Below are 5,979 nucleotides of genomic sequence, written 5' to 3' on the forward strand. Positions count from 1 at the left end.
CTTGTTTTGGCACTGCTCAGAGGAATGCCCCTTCTTCTTGCAATAATGGCAAGTTAGGGGCTTGCCCGAGTTCCCATCCTTATGGGAATTTGATCCTCCAAGGAGAGGCGGGGGATTTATCTTCTGCCCCATGGATCCTTCCTGCGGGTGGTGAGTCTCCCATATGTCCTATCCGGCAACACTGTGAGCGTTGCAGGGCTTTTTCTACTACATGAGTGGCCAGGGCAGGAGAGGCGTAGCCAGGAAATGCTCAAATTTAAACTTCGAGTACCCAGCGGTGCAAGTGGCCCCTTCAGACTCGAGCCATTTTGCTATTGGCTCAGAAGCATTGGACCAAGTCTGGCCTGCTTCTCTTGGCTTCTCTCCAACATCTCCTCCACCGCTAGGAGTAATCTTGGCCAGTAACCAGGCGCACGGTTTCCCAGTTTCCCTATCCTCTGCTGAAAGGGCGTGGCAGGAAGTGCCTTCCCTCCCAGGAATTTAGTGAGAACAAGGAGAGTTCCATGGGGGAGAGGGTGCAGCACTCCAGGACTCTTTCAGCCCTCTCAGTCCATACTTCAGGTTCGGCCTCCATCCATTTTGGCATGAATGAGTGATCTTGGCTGAGGGTACTCATTCCCACTGCAGGAGGGGAGTGGCGTTCTGTCGTTCTAACATCTGGAGGTCTGGCCGCTGTTGGCTGCTCCTCTCAACATTTCCTTCTCTGCTCTCTTGCCGTTCTAGCTCCCTCTCGTGCCGTTCTTTTCTTTCTTGTCATTCTAGCTCCTCTCTTTTCTCTCGGGCGATTCTTTCTTTCTCTCTTTCTTCCCGTTCTTTCTCCTCTCTTTTCTCTTGGGCGATTCTTTCTTTCTCTCGCTCGTGCCGTTCTAGCTCTCTTTCTGCCTTGGCATCATCCACTCTCTCTTGAACCCAGTCTCTAAGAGGTTGCCCTGATAGTCCCATGTCCTTTCCAGTGGACATGTAGAATTTGAAGTCCTCATTTTGTTGGGCTCTGGCAGTAGCCATCTTGAAATAATGGTTATAAGGACTGGACCCTCTAGAGAATCAAATATGTCTGAGAAGACTCAGGTTGTCTGAAAAGACTGAATTGCAGGAATCTGAAACACTCAGTTGTTCAGACTGAAGGAGAATGGATCTGTCTGCATAAGACAATTGATCAGAAAGTCTGAGGAGACTTTGTTAAAATTTAATATGTCTGAGTAAGACGTGGTTGTTCGTGGCGAACGAATTTTAATATGCGTCTCGGAAGACGTAACTGGATTTTATGTCACGCTTGGACTTGGCCGGCTGTAGCGTGAAATTAAGGTTCTAACAAACTGGAATGATTAGTCCCGTAAGGGCTTAGATGTGTGTGAAATACAATAATATAAGGTCTCAAAAGGACTTGATTTTGGGTTTCCCATGGGAATTAGAAATTTTCGCCTCGTGCGACGTAGAATTTTTAGGAGTCCATTAAGACTTGAATTGTGATCCGCCCCATAGGACTAAGAAATTGGGTTGGTCTCATAAGACTTGAAAATACGATTTGTCCCTTAGGACTTAGAAATTACTAACGAGATAAAACCTCCCCCTCAAAAAAAATTTTGCTGAGAGTGGCTCGAGTAGGGGCAGTTCTAAAACAACAAACTACTCGGGAATGAATGAAAAGAGGGTACACAAGTGGGCAGGGAGCGGGTGGGGTGAAGGTCGTCTGACACTCACCAGAGTTATTTTTAGATTCTGTGTGAATAGACCCATCTATTTATAGAACATCTGGGACTCCGGGGAATTTCCTGGGATGAGAAGATAACAGTAAAAATGACCTCGTAATTTCCCTAGAAGCAGAGTTCAAAATTTTGCTTTCCTAACACCTACTTTAAATTCTAGCTGTTCTGAGAGAGAGCAATGCGAGCTGATTTCGTCTTGTCCCACATGGGAATTTATTCGCGCTTAAATAATTCGCTAATCTGAAATGCAAAGTAAAATTTAACATGGAGGAATTTTGTACTATTCCTTGAAGCAAAAAATATGGCAAAGATTTTAACACAGAGGAATTTTGCACTATTCCTCGAAGCAAAGAATGGTTAGCACTGGTTATTTCCTAACTACCTATCCTGAAAGGCATGCATTAATGAATCTAATACGGCAGTTCTCTTCTCTCAGTGAATATAATGTCCCTATTCCTAATTCCTAGGAACAGTCACGATTGTAAAAAAATTTTGCTAAGATAAACACATTACTTACGTGGAACTCTCTTGGTCTGTGCCATTGGTAACAGGTTTGGAATTTGTCTCGCACCCAGCTTAGCTTTGCTAATAACTGATCTGTCGAGTTGCAAATGCACAAAGCGACAATAGCGGGGAAAAATGCAAGATCTATGGGAAGGTTGCCATTTTTACGAACTTCCCTGGGTTTATGGTATTTTTACAGGCCAACAATGGAAACTTTATTTAATTGGCCTGGGAGTTCTGACTTGCGTAAAGGGAAATCGTAAAAAAAAAGAACAAGGGATGATTTTAGGAGCTGAGGGCTCTGCTTCATAAGGAAATGTTATGTAAACACCTGGGATAAATTAAGGAATTATATTTACAAATGAAAACATTAGAAGGGAAAGTGGGTAAGTAAATTGTTAAAGGGCTTGCAACACCTGAAGATCCTTCTACTAGAGTCTTGACTAAGGGCAGGGCACAGTCCAAGATGAGTCCACTGCGAATAGGTCCCTCTGTAAGAGAGATTTACACATTACACGCCAGTAAAGGAACAATATAACACAGCATATATCTCGAGTCTGCACTGAGGTTGCCTAGAACTCGAGGAATGAATGACCACTTTACACTTGACCACAGAACATTGGAATGGCACTGGATAAACTGGCTCAAGGACAGAGATGAAATACTGGTATTCCAATAACTTTCTAAAGGGCAAACTGCCGTGACTGAAAAGTCTTTACTCACACTTTACCTTAGGGGATGCGGGTCTCTAGCGAAGGATGACGAGGGACGATCACACTGACGATGCACACTGTCCCTCGAGGATGACTGTCGTCTGGAGTCGGACAGGGGGGAAGAAGGTCTCTCAGCAAATGTATCACTCGCCCGCGTGTGTGGCTACCTGTCCTCTTCTGCTACTGCACGTCTAATGCTCACACGACTTACTGCTTACTGCCCCTTAGATCTCCTGTCCTTCCCTTTTAAGGCTGCGGCCATGTCGTGGCCGTGCACACTTCTGCAGATAACTGGGGCCGTGTGCAAACGATGTGTCATTTGACAGGTGGTCAGCGATCGATTGTCTCTTCCCCGGTCCTGCGAAAGGTAAGACAATTCAGCAGCTTAATCTGCCTTTAGAAGGTTGTTTTAAGCAGTTTAGTCGGGCTAAGCTACTTAGGGAGTGGCATTCAGCCTCCTATCTTTGCCCTTTTTTATCCGTGTCATCTCAATACCTGTTCCAGGTAAAAAGAAGGACAGATCGAAATGTTGATAACTTTGCTCTGATATCTAGGCCATGCAGCGACGATGCTACTCTCAACAAACAAAGGGCAAATTAGGTTAGGAGGTGGGGGGTGAAGGCGTGCTGTGCAGCGACTTCTTGTAAATTATAATAATATATATGTATTATATACATATACATGTCCACCACTTACTGTATATATACACAGAAATGTCATGTATCCATGTTAATGTGTAAATACGCACACACACGCGCGCACACACACACACACACACACACACACACACACATATATATATATATATATATATATATATATATATATATATATATATATATATATATATATATATATATATATATATATATATACAAATAGTATTTATTCATAAGGCTTCCCAATACTTATTTTACATACAACATTGTTTACATAGGCTAGAATTTTATGCACTCTGTTTACGATTGTTTAACGCATCAACGATTAATACCATGCATTTTTTTTTTTTTTTTTTTTATATCGTGCATGGGCCTAGCGACCCACTCATGTGCTACTGCCCAACAAGACAACAATTCAATTCACCTACAAGCAAGTGTGGACGTAACAATTATGTCAAAGACGATGGAGCCGGTTGAAGAACCAGACAGCCGGGCGATAACCGATCGTTTGGACAAGGCCTTAAATGCCGCCTTAAATGCCATAGATAAGATAACAGAAATTAGGCCAAAGGCCAAGCCCTGGGGCCTATGAGGTCATTCAGCGCTGAAAGATTAGTCAGTAAGAAGGTTTGAAATGTGTCGCAGGTGGAAAACCTCGCAGTTGCACTAGCCCTCTAACGCCGAGTCTCTATTTACGAAAGTGTCTGTCGTATGCCGGCGGCGTTCGAGAGTGAGCGCCGAAGCGGAAAAAAAGTTTTTTTCAAAAAATCACAGCACGCTTAGTTTTTAACATTATGAGTTCATTTTTTGGCTCCTTTTTTGTGATTGCCTGAAGTTTAGTATGCAACCATCAGAAATGAAAAAAAAATATAATTATCATATATAAATATTGGAATATATAACAGCGCGAAAAAAAATTTCATATATAATTGTTTACAAATCGCGCTGTAAGCAAAACGGTTAAAGCTAATGAGTTACTTTTTTTTTTGTATTTTACACTAAATTGCGATGATTTTGGTATATAACAGATTGTAAAACGATCAAAGCAACACAGAGAAAATATTATCACAAAATGATGCATGAATTCGTAACGCGCGGACGTAAAAAAATGTTTTTCAAAAATTCACCATAAATCGAAATATTGTGCTAGAGACTTTCCGTTTGTTTCAAAATGAATGAAATTGATTCAATATTATTAGAATGTAAGTGTTTTAGCTTACAATTGCATTTTTTACCATTTCGGTCGAGTTAAATTTGACAGAAGGTCGATTTTTTTCTATTTATCGTGATTTATATGAAAATATTACAAAACTGATAAAAGCTACAACCATGATTTGTTTTTTGTTGTAATCTAAAAGGAATTGCGCACATTTTAATGTATAACACTTTATATAACGCCTAATATAAAACGGCGAAAAAATTACGACAAGGTGACTCAAGAAATGCTAGGATTTTCAGCGGAGTTCGCGCTCGCGGAGGGAAGGAAAAAGATTTTTTCAAAAATTCACCATAAATCGAAATATTGTGCTAGAGACTTTTCGTTTGTTGCAAAATTAAATTAAAGGATTTATTATTACTAGAATGTAATAATTTTGGCTTACAATTGCGTTTTTATACCATTTCGGTCGAGTCAAATTTGACCAAAGGTTAAAATTTTGTCAGTTATCGTGATTTATATGAAAATATTTCAAAAGTGTTAAAAGCTAAAACCATGATTTATTTATTGTTGTATTCTAAATGAAATTTTGCACATTTTGATGCATAAAAATTTATGTAACAAATACTATAAAACGGCGAAAAAATTACGACAAGGTGATTCAAGAAATGCTAGGATTTTCAGCGGATTTCCCGCGCGCGGAGGGAAGGAAAAGTTTTTTTTTTTTCAAAATTCACCATAAATCGAAATATTGTGCTAGAGACTTCCCGTTTGTTGCAAAATGAAGTTAAATGATTGATTGTTACTAAAATGTAAGATTTTTTGGCTTAAAATTGCGTTTTTTGACCATTTCGGTCGAGTCAAAGTTGACAGAAGGTTAAAATTTTGTCAGTTATCGTGATTGATATGAAAATATTTCAAAACTGATAAAAGCTAAAACCATGATTTATTTTTGTTGTATTCTAAATGAAATTGCGCACATTTTGATGCATAACACTTTATGTAACGCATAATATTAAACGGCGAAAAAATTACGACAAAGTGACTCAAGAAATGCTAGGATTTTCAGCGGAGTTCGTGCGCGCGGAGGGAAGGAAAAAGTTTTTTCAAAAATTCACCATAAATCGGAATATTGTGCTAGAGAATGTAATGAAGGTAAATGATTGATTGTTACTAGAATGTAAGATTTTTGGGTTACAATTGCATTTTTTCGACCATTTCGGTCGAGTCAAAGTTGACCG

Source organism: Macrobrachium rosenbergii, chromosome 51, assembly GCF_040412425.1.
Source record: "Macrobrachium rosenbergii isolate ZJJX-2024 chromosome 51, ASM4041242v1, whole genome shotgun sequence".
NCBI lineage: Eukaryota > Metazoa > Arthropoda > Malacostraca > Decapoda > Palaemonidae > Macrobrachium > Macrobrachium rosenbergii.